The following is a 13,563-nucleotide window of genomic DNA, read 5'->3' as shown; positions in this document are numbered from 1 at the left end:
TAGGAAATAAAAACTCTTCAAACAGTGCCTGTCTGCAGTAGCAGCACCATCAGCAGCAGCAGCAGCAGCAGCAGCAGCAGCAGCAGCAGCAGCAGCAGCAGCAGCAGCAGCAGCAGCAGCATAAAGTTCACCATTAATACCCTGAGACCTAATCCTTACAAAAAAAATATGTGTGTGTGTGTGTGTATATATGTGTATATATATATATATATGCTGAAATAAGAGTGAGATGTTTGTAAGACGTTTTCCTGCTTAAAAACTTTAAATAATTTTGCACCTAAACTATACACACAATGTAATTGATAAATTTCTTTATTTATTTATTTATTTCCCCCGCTTCAAATACCATAAGAAATTTTTTAACCAGAATTTTACCTAACGGCAGAGGTGTGGCTATAGGAGGCAATGATTGCAACAACTGATACCTTCATGACTAGTATTGTTGGCCCTTAGAAGGGCCGATAAGGTGGTACAGTGCCACAGAAAGTGCCAGCGGTCCTGCTGGCATCTTCATTTCCGCTTTGGGGCTGCTTTCTTGGGCGACTTGCTCTTTGGGGCAACCTTCTTTGGCTTTGGAGCACGGGGTTTCTTCGTGGGAGGTTTGGACACCTTTTTTGCCTTTGAAGGTGCCTTCTTGGGCTTGGGGGTTGCAGCTGCTGCCTTTTTTTTCTTTTCTGCTGTAGGCGGAGTCTTCTTGACTGGTTTCTTGCCCACCGCTGCCTTCTTGGCTACGGATCGCTTCTTTTCCTTAGGGGCAGCTGCACCACGCTTGCCGCTTGGAGCCTTGGGCTGGTCCGGAGCACCGGTGGTCCCTGAAGCCAGCTTGAAGGAGCCAGACGCACCCTTGCCTTTGGTTTGGACAAGCTCGCCGCTAGCCACTGCTGCCTTCAAGTATTTCTTGATGAAAGGTGCCAGCTTTTCCGCATCTACTTTGTAGGTAGAGGCGACGTATTTCTTGATGGCTTGCAGTGATGAGCCGCCCCTTTCCTTGAGGCTCTTGATCGCAGAGGCCACCATTTCAGATGTGCGCGGGTGCGCGGGCTTGGCTCGTGGCTTCTTCGACGCAGCCTTGCCTTTCTTCGGGGAAGCTGCCTGCAAATATCTGGTTACCCAATTTTCTGGTTGCGGACGGTTCAGAAAATTCTCGATGCCTTGCTCACGTAGGGAGCAGCGCACTTTGGACAGCGAAAGTAATGTAGGGCTTCTTTAGCACTGATTTTTCAATGTTTTCTAAATGTCAGCAGTCTACGATGACATAATGGGCAGTTCCACTAATAGTGTCATTTTTTTATGGCAGCTGCACTGTTTAATTTGCACTGCGAGCTGTTTAAATTTACTGCTACACCAAACAGGGAACTTTTCATTTGCAGATGTTATTCAAGGAATCAAATACGTAATTTGTGCTGGAATCACTTGAAAATGGTTAAATTAACTTAGGTATACTTTAGTGTATAGTATGCTGAAAATGTGGAGATAATTTCATGAAGGCTGTTTGCTGTGGAAGCACTAGCAAATCACCTTGTTCAGTGCCACCTGGAATGGCTTTCTTCGTGCACCTCCAAGGATGATGTGATTATTATTGTGAGTAAATTTTGTTTACATTTTCATTGTGTGAATAATAAAACTTTTAACTGTACACACAACAAGCATTTCACTTGGATCTGATGCATTCTCAAGAGTGCAGTTTCTGTTTAGCTTTTAAAACTGGCTGCCCTTCAATTCACTCAAGGTGCAGATGCAAGTTGCTGATGAAGTATTCCACACACATGCTACATTGGAGAAATATTTTAATAAAAATTAAAACTCTTGCAGGATTTCGAATAAAAACTATCCTATTTATCCCTTCTATGTTTTGGTACTGCGAAATTGAGAGAGGTAAGTAAGTTGTGAGGTTATTTTTACTTGCTTGCATGTGAGGTTAGCAGAGCAAAAATATTTTTGAAATTGCAGATACATGGTCACTTTATTTCGTTGCAAACATTTATAAGCTCGTAATCTTATTTAAAGTCTCCATACTTAATGCGTTTGGAAAACCTTCTTTCTCTCAATTTTACAATGGAACAAAATTTTACTTGTATGTGTACATTAATTCCATCTCTAAATGATGTAGGTTTACGCACCGAGATCAGGTACATTGTAGAGAGAAAAACACACGAGTACCTGCTTATTTTGAAGTTTTAATGAGTATATTAAAAAAAAAAAAAAAAACGATAAAAATATAATTGAAAAAGTATATTATTCACGTATTTTTGAGGATGAGGGGAGGGGGTGTTTTTGTCCGATGGTCGTTTATCTTTAAAGAAATTTCCGTTGGACCTGTGCGTTCTTGCTCTGCCAATTCTCGAAAAATGAAATATTTTAAGTCGTCTTTTATGTGCTAACTTCATTATATTTGGCTGCATTCGTATTTTTATTAGTTTTGAAACATTCATGTCACGGAAAATAATCATAAACCAGGACAAAAACGTTTTGACTAAATGTTCTAGGTTGGTTGTAAAACATTTTCTTATTTTATTTCACATCGGAAACATCTGTTAAGTTGTAAGCTTTGTAATGAATGCGACAGTCACTTGTTCGCTGAAGTGTTTGTTTAAGAAATTAGTATTGTAAATTTGTTTATGGTCTTGTTAAATGAAATTTTAAGTGAAATCATTTGGGAAAACAGAGGCTACAGGAATTTTCAACACAACTTGATGACCGACGTTGTGACTAGTGTGGGAGTGTGTGCTCGTGTAAATATCAATTTTTCTTACTCCTCGTGCCGGTCAACAGGAAAACAGCGAGTGTGTTATCTCATCGCGGGCGTGTGATTGCGTGTGGTAAATTGTGCTAGGTTAATTACCGCAAAACTCCACTGTGTGCAAATATGTAGTGTGTCGCTGTATGCAAATATTTGGTATGTCTTTTTTTTTTTTTTTTTTTTTTCAGGCAATACACACTTTGAATTTTACACAATTTCGATGCTGCAACCTAAGTGTATACATGCGAATAGGATTGCTTAAATGAAAAAGTAAAGTAGGAGGTAAGTGCAAATGTTTCCAGGAGGTTATGCACACACAATCTATTTTATGAATTAATAGTTATTATCTAAGAAAATGATAGAAGATTATAAATAATGTGTGCAGAATAATACAGAATTTGCATGTTACACAAAAAAAAATATATATATATATTCCAAATATTGTTAGCAAAATGCACCTAGATTAGTGAGCTGGATTTTTTTTTTTTTTTTGTATTTTTGTTCTGTTGATCCCACGTGGAGTCAAGGCTCCGGGATATAGAACATGTATGTGCAGACAATTAATATTTACATGATGCAAGTTACCAAGAAAAAAAATTTCAAAAAAAAAAAATACATAACATGTTACACAATTTAACTTTATGCAAAACATGAAGCAGCTGTTATCACAAGTCCATTCAACAAATTAACAGTTCAATTTCTCTATTATCAATCAAATTAAAGAATAGCTTCAGAGGGTAGGTAGGATATTCTAGAAGAATTTTTTTTACTGTTTTTTTTTTTAATACTGGTAAATTGTTTTAGTTATTTTCTGTGATATTAAGTTGTAAAGTTTTACTCCCAAGTAATTTAGTCCATTTTCAAATCGCCTAGTGTTATGTTCAACTATCCTCAATTTACTAGCATTTCTGGTGTTATACCTATGTGCGAATATCTAAAAAAAAAAAAAAAAAAAAAAAAAAATAATTTTTTTTTTCTTCTTTTTCTTAAGAATGAATAAAAAGTTTCTAGAACGTATTCATTTATGGCAGTCAGGACTTTAAGTTTTTTGAATTTTGGTCTGCAGTTAGATGATTTTTTATCTTTTGTTATTATTCTAATAGCTCCTTTTTTTTTTTTTTCCCCCAATGTTATATGGCAGAAAGAGTAGAGCTATGGCTACTGTGACATCATGCATTGATGGGAAGGTTATTGTTGGATAACAAAAATTTAGATGATATAATTTTTATTTTTTTCCATACACAACACATTGCAGGTACAATTTTACAGGTTACAGCTGTACCACCTCTAGTATTGCTGCCGACCATCCAACAAATGAGCACACTAAACAGGCATTGATGACATTGTTATCAACGTCTTTTTGAATCTCTCATTATTATACATAACTGCCCACTGAAACAGAGAAACTTCAAAATAGGTGTGTGTGTGTGTGTTTATATATATATATATATATATATATATATATATATATATATATACATATATACATACATACATACATACATACATACATACATACATACATACATATACACTTATCTATTTATTTTTTCACTTTGAATTTTGTATGAGGTATACACATGCAAAGATTCACAGCTGCTGCTGGGTGGGTGAGTGAGTGAGTGATTGAGTGAGTGATTGATTGATTGATTGATTGATTGATTGATTGATTGAGAGAGAGTGAGTGTGTGTGTGTGTGTGTGTTAGGGGGGGGGGGGAAATGTGGTGATTGTGGGGGAAAAAAAAATTTAAAATTGAAATTTTTAAAAAAAAATTTTTTTCTGTAGGGTGCAAAATAGTAGTGCCAACGGCACGTGGTGTTCCCAAGCGGTCACCCATCTAAGTACTAACCACGCTCGACGATGCTTAACTTCGGTGATCGGACAAAATTCAAATTCAAAAGCTTTTTATTGCGATGTTTGCATACATTGATATTTACATAGGTATACATAGTGGAACGCCAGCACATTGTGCTCTTTTTCCATAGTTTATAGACATTATACAACACTTCTTATATACATTTACATTTATTTAATAATTGTTTTTAGGAGGAAAAGTTTAAAAAAACCTCCGTAATGTTCTGGAGCCTGTGGGCTCAATGTTTTCTGATGATCATACACGTTGAAATATATTTACAGAGAAATTATTATTGATATTTACATACACATAGTTACATATTTTTCACTGAACAGTTTGGGAGTAGGTTTAGTTATGCTTGCAGCTTATATATTACACTATTGTACACTATATTACATAAGTTGCACTTTTGAATCTATGTCGCTTTGGTTGGCGTTCATTTGCAGTCTCGATGCACGGCACTTTGGTGGATGTCCGTAGCACTGTACACTTTTGTGGCTGGTTGGAGGATTTTCTTCTTCTGCCCAGTCAGGGTGGCCTGCCTGGGTGGTAGTCTGTAATTAGTTTATGTGGGTGTGGTCGTGTGATGTTGTGTTGTCCAATGTTCTGTATGAGTGTAGACGGGTGTTGTGATGCTTTTGTGAAAAATTTGTCTGTGTATTTAATGACTAGTTGGCGTGGTGATAGTGTGCCTGCAAGGTCGTGTAATTGTGTGTTAGTTACATGTCTGTATTTCCCGAGTGTTGCTCTGAGTAGCTTATTGAAACATGTTTTTATTTGGTGGAATCGGATGTCGGGGACATGGGCAAATATTACAGAGGAATACAGTAAAATAGGGACAATGTACGCCTTGAAGAGGCGCACTCTGTCCTGGTCAGGCAAGGGGCTGTGGGGGCGGAGGAGGGAGGAGATCGAGTTAAAAGCGCGATAGGCCCGGGCAGTGGCAGACGAAAAGTGCGGGGAGAAGCGCAATGTGCGATCCAGTGTGACACCGAGGTATTTCACTGAATCGCTCCATTTTATCACTGCGCCCCCCACAAACAGTGTGGGTGGCAGGCGGGGGCGTCGCCTGGTGAAGAAAATGGCTTCGGTTTTGGCGGGGTTAGGGAGAATGCCCCAGGACATAAAGTAATGATTAACTATGTTGATGGCCGCGGTCAGCCTGGCTTTAATAAGGACGGGGTCATGGTGTCTAACCATCAGCGCGGTGTCATCCGCGTACATGACAATCGTGCATTCGGGGGGCTTGGGAATGTCATGAGAATATAGGGAAAATAATAGGGGAGAGAGCGTGGACCCTTGAGGGACTCCTGCAGTGATCTCTCTAGAGGATGAAGTGGACCCTTCCACCCGTACGCAGAACGTGCGGGCTTCCAGGAAAGAGTGAAGGATGCAGCGAAGAGCAGGGTTTAATCCCAGAAAGGCCAGCTTGAGGATTAGGGCGTGATGGTGGACAGTATCGAATGCACGACTCAGGTCTAGCAACACCATGCCGGTATGGGTCCTTTGTGTGAAACTGAGGGTGATTTGGTCGGTGACGTGAGCTAATGCGTGTTGTGTTGATAAGTGACGTCGGAAGCCAAACTGGAATTCAGGCAGCGGTTGTAGCCGGGCTACTTCCGCTTCCAGCCTGGCCAGAACTATGCGCTCCGCTACCTTTGATATCACTGAGAGCAGGGCGATGGGACGGTACGATGCCGGCCGATTGGATGCACCTTTTCCCTTGAATATGGGTACTACCGTGGCCTCACGCCATGGACGTGGGAAGTGACCTGAAATGAGAATGCTGTTGATTATGTTGGTGAGGTAGATGAGTGCTTTGCGTGAGATGGATTTGAGGAGGCGTGGGGTGACTTCATCCGGGCCTGGAGCGGCGTTATGACGCACGCGGTCTATCTCCTTCCTCACTTGCCTGGGCGTAGCTGTCTTGAGGGAGCCTGGCGTTGGGGGCGGAGGGGGTTGATAGTGTGTGGGGAGCTTGGAGATGTGAGGTGGTATGGGTGCTGGTGCGAATGAGTTCACAAAGTGGTTTGCCATGCACTCCGCCCTGTCAGTCGCCGACTCCGCCATGCCACCGTCCACCTCTAGGGGCGGGATCGATGACCTGGCGGCGCGGAGACTGCGCGCGAAGCGCCAGACCGAACCATTTGCGAGTGACAGCGCGTCGAGCTTTTTGACTTCGCCCGCCGACCTCCATTCAGCAACGGCCACTCTGCACCGTCGGAACAGAGCATTGTAGTCGTCCCTGTCTGGCTGTAGGCGGGTACGCTGCCATCGGCTCCGAGCCCTGTTGCGGTACGAGATGAGTGTCTTGATGTGGGCTGGGAGTGGTATTCCAAGTGGGTGCGGTTTTACTTTGGGGATATGGAGGGCGGCTGAGGTGATAATGGTGTCAGCAAAGTGAAGAACATGTTGGTCAAGTTCCTCCTTTGTGCGGGCTTTATGTTGCAGATCTAGCTGCTGGTCCATAGCTGTTCGATACATTTTCCAGTCAGCTTGTTTGAAATCGTAGATGGTGTTTGTGGAAGTAGGGGTGACTGTGGTGTCAATTGTCCCTATGACAGGGTAGTGGTCTGATGTCAGGTCGGTGCAGACTTTGAGGGGATTGACTCTGGGTAGGCATGTGCCTATCACCAGGTCCAGTACACTGGGGCTGCCAGTATGGGAGTGTGGGTGGTACGTGAACGTGTCAGGGGCATGTAGTACTAAGGTGGTTTCCTTCAGGTATTTGCGGAGGGCGATACCTTTATAATTGTTGCGGAGACAGCCCCAGGAGTTGTGCCTGGCATTGAAGTCACCCGCCAGTATGATGCGTGAGTCGAGCCGGCGAAGGCTGGTGAGGTCCTCTGCCGGGAATGGAGTGGTTGGTGGGATGTAAGTGGCCACGGCAGTAAAGGGCGTGGGGTTCGTATGCAGCCGAACTGCTACCGCTTCCATGTGCTGCAATTGAGGCGTTTGGCGCCTATGGTGCGACAAAGCTTGGCGCACAAGAAGAGCCACGCCCCCCTGTTTGCCACCCAACCGGTCGGCCCGATGCGTCACATATCCCGGCACCGTGAACGGAACGCCAGCCCTGAGCCAGGTTTCCGCCAAGAACACCAGGTCTGGTTTGTGGAGTGAAATGAAATGATTGAACTCGGCTGCCTTGTTGGCGATGCTGTTGCTATTCCAGATAATGATTTTAAGGGAGGGCATTGGCAATTGCACTAAGGACGGAGAAAATCACTGTGCACTTCTCGTCTTGGTTCTGCGATGATTTAAATTTCCGGATGGCATCTAGTAAAAAGGGAACCCATTTCAGCAAGTTGAGGTCTTTAATTAACTTAATCAATTCGGCAAATTCGTTTAGGACATTGGGTTCAGCATTAGCTTGTTGATTTTTAGGGGGTGGATGATTGTAACTGGCATGACGAGGCATTGAGTTAGAAGGAACGCGAGTGACGCGAGCTGGGAGTTGAGTGGCTTGTGGCAGTGGTGTGTCGTGGGTTGGTGTGGTTATTGCTTGTGTTTTGAATGTTTTCAGTTGGCTTGCGAATGTGTTTCTTGGGGGAGGAAGTGGGGGGAAGCTGGTGGTGGTGGGCAGTTTTTGTTGTGGCTGTGCTGTGCGGTTTACCTTAGCATTCAGCATGGACAGCCTGACTGGGCAGTCCTTGGAGGCGGCGATGTGCATGTTGGCCGGGAGGTCATGGTCCGCGCAGTTGGCGCAGTGTGGTGGGGCATCTGAAACGTTGGGGCACTCCGTGGAAGGGTGGGCGCCCGGGCACCGCACGCATCTGGGCTTCATCCAGCAGAGGTGGATGGAGTGGTCCCAGCGTTGACATTGCACGCAGCGTTGAATTTCCTGGCGTCCTCGGTAGGCCTCGAACCTGACCTCCATGTGGTCCAGGTAGTGGCGGCCGAGGATGGGGGATAGCTGGGCAGTTCCATTGAGCGAAATGAGGAACAGCGGCACTGGGATGTCCTCCCCAGTTGGAGTACGCCGGTCCATCCGTTTCACTGATGCAACATCAAGACCGAGGGAGCGTACTTGGGCAGCAAGCTCGTCCTGGTCGTAGTCGACATCCAGTCCTCGGATGACAAATCGAGAGTTCCTTTGGTCTGGGCGCGGGTGTGTGAAACATTCAAAGTTCTTTTCTTTAAGGAATTTTATTAGGTTTTCCTGGTCTGGGATGGTGGCAGTCTTTATCTTTACATTGTGCTTTGTCACAATGATGGCGTAGTCATTTTTCATTAACTGTTTGAGAGCCGGCTTGTATTGGTGGAACGCCTGGTTCATGCCAGTTTTCACCGTCACAGGTGGCATCGGGAACTTGTTGGGGGCAAATTTTTCTGGTATCGCTGGGCCAGCTTTGCCCGGCGGAGGTTTATGTGCCTTGGTGGTACTGTGCGAGGTGGGCGTGGGTGTAACTGTGTTGGGGGGGTTGACAGGTGCATCAGGTTGAGCTGTCGCTGTCTGGAAGTCGTCCTCTTCCTCGCTCAGTGTGTGGTAACGATTTGTTTTTGTTGCTCGGTCCTTGCTTGGGCTGTTGTCCATTTGGGCGAAGCACCTTTTATTGATTCCCCCTCTGCTGACTTCCTGCCACTCCATGTTGGGGATACCCTGTGCTGGTGGCGGTGTTCGAACCCCCGGGGGACTCTGGCGGTCAGCAGCGGGGCTGGTTGGTGATCGAGACATGTGCTCTTCCTGGTAGCACACGAAATATTTGTGAAAATCATCCTCGCAAATAATGTCTGGGATTTCTTGGTCTTTATGAAAAAATCTGGGTTGATAGGTTTTTCTATCAGCAATAATAAATGGGTGTTGAGACAGATCGTCCTGTTCAATGGGCCTCAAATGGATGCGACACATTATATTCTTGTCGTCTTGGACACCGACTTGAAATAAGTTGCCGAAATGTCCGAAAACAGAATCGTTGTCAACAGTTACCCCCATTGCTGGGCAGTACAGTTCGTACATGGTTTGGTTAGAGTTATCCATATCATTTAAATTATTTGTATTTATATTAATACAAGTCGCCATGTTGCTTTCAGAAGAGGTATGGGGTGCTCCAATTAATTTATCAGTAATAGAAGTCGATATGGGAACACACCCGCCCGAAAGATTGCTTCTATGAGAGTCATGCTCTATGGTTGAACTAGATTGTTTGTTTACATACATTAACGAATATTTTAAACACTGTTTATAATGTTTTTCGGCAAAGCCGCGTCTTACCTTCAATTGTGCGCATGCACAGGTGTTTGAGGAACACGAATCACACCCGAAAATAGCACTCGCGGCACTTTATATACGAAAAATTGCGGAAATCGCGGCACCGATTTTCGCGCGCACTACAACCAGATCGGACGAGAACCGGTGTGTTCATCGTGATATGGCCGTTGGCAATGATATAGATGTTTTTTTTTTGCAGTTTGTATTTGCCACTCGAAATAGCTATACCAGGTGTGATTGTTACAAACAACAGGAGAAATCGTGTAATGAACACTCTTTTACTTCCCCCCCCCCCCTCCCCACACACAACACCCACCACCCTCACCATCCCAACCACCAAAGCCCTCTTCAAAATACACTCTCACACACACACACAAACCCACACTCTATAACTGATGAACATTACCATAACTTCTTAAAGCCATTAGATAATATTTAACTCAAGAAAGGTATTGTGATATGTTTAAAGAAAGAAAGGTGAAACCTTTAACTTTACCAGCAGGTATTAGTATCACTGAGGTATCTTCTAGGTTGTAGCAGCAATAGTAGTAATAATAATAAAATTAAATAAGGTAATAAAAAAGAAAAGTTATACATGTGATCAAATCATGAATGTATAAAACTGGAATGAATTTAAATTTTTTTTATTTTTCTTCATAGGCTGTTTTGAAATTGATGAGTAAGTGCCTCTTCTTTTAAATTTTTTAATGCTGAACACTGTTACATAAGAGATGAATGTTTAGAAAATTTAAAAAAAAAAAAAAGCTAGCCCAGCCCCCTCCCCCCCTCACACAAAATCCAAACAAAAAAAAAAACACCCTCCTTCAAAACATCACATAATCATCCAGCCAGCAGTGCAGACGAGAAATTTGCACTCGGGGCCGCCATTTTGACGATAAATTCTTGCATGGCACACCAAAGGTAGGAAAGAATTTAAAAAAATAAAAATAATGGGCGAGCACCCTCGCGTCTGCCTGTAGAAAATGAAGTTAAAAGTAACATAACCTAAAGACAGGCACACACTAGGGTGCTCCCAGGCGGTTGAGAAATTTTTTCCCGCCAAAAGACTTATATATATTATTTATTTTACTGTTTTTGGCAGGGGGCTATGTCGGTCTGTGTGCAAAGTAGTTCCTACTCCCGCCGCCAGGAGCGCGCGCGGTGGGTAGCGATGTTGTTTTTTCTGCTTTCATTTGTTTATTATTTAGAGGGTTAATGCTATGTAAATGTACGCAAGTTTGGTTATGTGTCGGTAGTTGTGCGAGATTTAATTTCCGAAACGAAATTTGACTTTCATCGGCCTGCATTTCTCACTTATTCGGAAAATACATGTGTGTTTATGTATGTATAATAATCGAGTGATTTTGTAATAATTTGGAAGTTTTGTTTGCGTGTGCGATGTGGGGAAGAAAAGGTGTGCACACGAGTCCTAGGGCTATATTTTTTTTTATTGCGAAATATTTACTTCATGTGGTGAAAAATTTTAAATTATTTGTGATGCAAGTGAAATTTTTTTTTTTTTTTCAGTTGGGTGATGTGTTTGTCCTCGTTTGTGTGCAAGGAAGCAAACATGCTGAAGGTAAGGGGCCATAAATGACACTTTAAAATATTAGTTTACCATTAATTTTGGTTAAATATTAAATTGCCATATAAGTAAAATCATGTCAACTGTTGTATTCCACCCAGTATAAGCTGTTAGTAATGGGTACTTAATATAAATAGAATAAATGTAAGCATTTTCGTCTGCATGAAAATTCACTTTTTTTTTGGATCCATTTGTACTGTGGGTAGTTAAATAGTACATTATGTTGTTTTTACTTCGAAGTACAAAACATCTTGTGCATGATTGCAAATTCAAACGCAGTTAAGCATAATATGAATTCGAATTATGTGTGTGTGTGTGTGTGTGTGTGTATATATATATTTTTTTTTTTTTTTTTTTTTTTTACTGTGTCCAGTTTTAGCACAAATGGAATTATTTTCAAAGTGAATCGATGCAACTGGTCTTTGCCATTAATATTGATATATGATCTAACTAAATTAAATAGAAAGGATTTTTTTATTTATTTTTTTATATATATAAATATATTTGTAGCAATGTACTAATGACCACAGAAGTAAGCAAAAAAAAAAATATATATATATATATCTCAGCCAGTAAACCATGCGTCTTAAAGACTTTTTTTAATGAAAATATTTCTGCCTTGGTTAAGCTTACATTTACTATCATAGGGATTGAGGGAATTGTAGAACAGCAGCAGAAGCATTTCCTTTCATGATCATGTTCTTGGTCCTGAAAAGGACCGTTTATGTAAGCATGTGCACACCAGACCTGCTCACTTGGAGCTGGTGTATTTGGTGACAGCCTTGGTGCCCTCGCTGACAGCGTGCTTGGCCAGCTCCCCGGGCAGCAGCAGTCTCACGGCCGTCTGTATCTCGCGGCTGGTGATGGTGGAGCGCTTGTTGTAGTGGGCGAGGCGGCTGGCCTCTGCCGCGATGCGCTCGAAAATGTCGTTCACGAAACTGTTCATGATGCTCATGGCCTTAGATGATATGCCAGTGTCCGGATGAACTTGCTTCAACACTTTGTAGATGTAGATTGCGTAGCTTTCCTTCCTCTTGCGCTTCTTTTTCTTGTCGCCCTTCGAGATGTTTTTCTGGGCCTTGCCCGCCTTTTTGGCTGCCTTACCGCTCGTCTTGGGGGGCATCGTAGGTCTGAGCTGTGCCGCTGTCGCTAGATGAGTGAGACGGGAATTTTTTTTTTTTTTTTTTTTTTTTTGCAATAGCCCCTCCACGCTAAAGCCAGTCCCACACAACCGAAGTGATTGTGGGCCCTCCTATAAAAATGGGAGTGATGTGACGAGAGGAAATTTATGCGTGCCAGGTGGGACCTATACGCTTACTTTAAATACTGAAAAAATGCCAGTGCCACTCCCCACTCCTGCGGGGGAGGGGGGAGTAGCGCGGCGACGTGCGTCTGGCGCGAAGCAAGACTGCAGGAGCACGGGAATTAGTGCTCCGGCAGGCATAGGGGTTTAGCAAATGGGTTGGCAGCAGTAAACCAGCGATCGCACTGGAGGAAACCTGCTACCCGGTAGTGAAAATGTCCGCCCGGATATCCCAGAGGGGAGGAGGGGGAAAATTGGATAAGGTATAACGCATCTGCCTGGGATGGCCAGATGCGTTATGTTGGTGTAACCTGGTTACTTGTACATGGCAGGAACATGGAATTTGAAGATTGGTCTCAGCAACGCCGAGTGCGCCAGTCCGTCGGCGCGACCTGCAACTAAAATAACATAAACGTAAGAGTACACAGCACATGATGATTCATGCTGCGAAATTACAGGAGATCGTGCAGTGGGGACCTGACACAGGCACTGTGGTTGGCGTCTCTGTGACACATAGGACGGGGTTGTTAGATTTTATGACGAGAAAAAATGTTTAATCGTAGCACTAAAATCTAACACTGTGAAGAAATAACACTGAAAGAAATTTTATTTATGTTGCGAAAGAATTTTTGTAACACTAAATAATTTTTAATGGGTTTTGGGGTGGCAATCTTGGGGAGAAAATGATGTACTCTGCAGTCGGCGAGTCGCTGTGGCAGGGGAAGGGAGTTGCTAAAATTAGGACGAGAAAGAATATTAATCGTAGCACTAATATCTAACACTGGGAGGAAGGAACACTTGGGAATATTTAATTTTACGTTGCGAAATAATTTTTAACACTAATTATATACAGTGGGTGCTGTGGAGGG

The sequence above is a fragment of the Bacillus rossius genome, unplaced genomic scaffold (assembly GCF_032445375.1).
Source record: "Bacillus rossius redtenbacheri isolate Brsri unplaced genomic scaffold, Brsri_v3 Brsri_v3_scf223, whole genome shotgun sequence".
Taxonomy (NCBI): Eukaryota; Metazoa; Arthropoda; class Insecta; order Phasmatodea; family Bacillidae; genus Bacillus; species Bacillus rossius.
Note: the sequence above shows the minus strand (reverse complement) of the source record.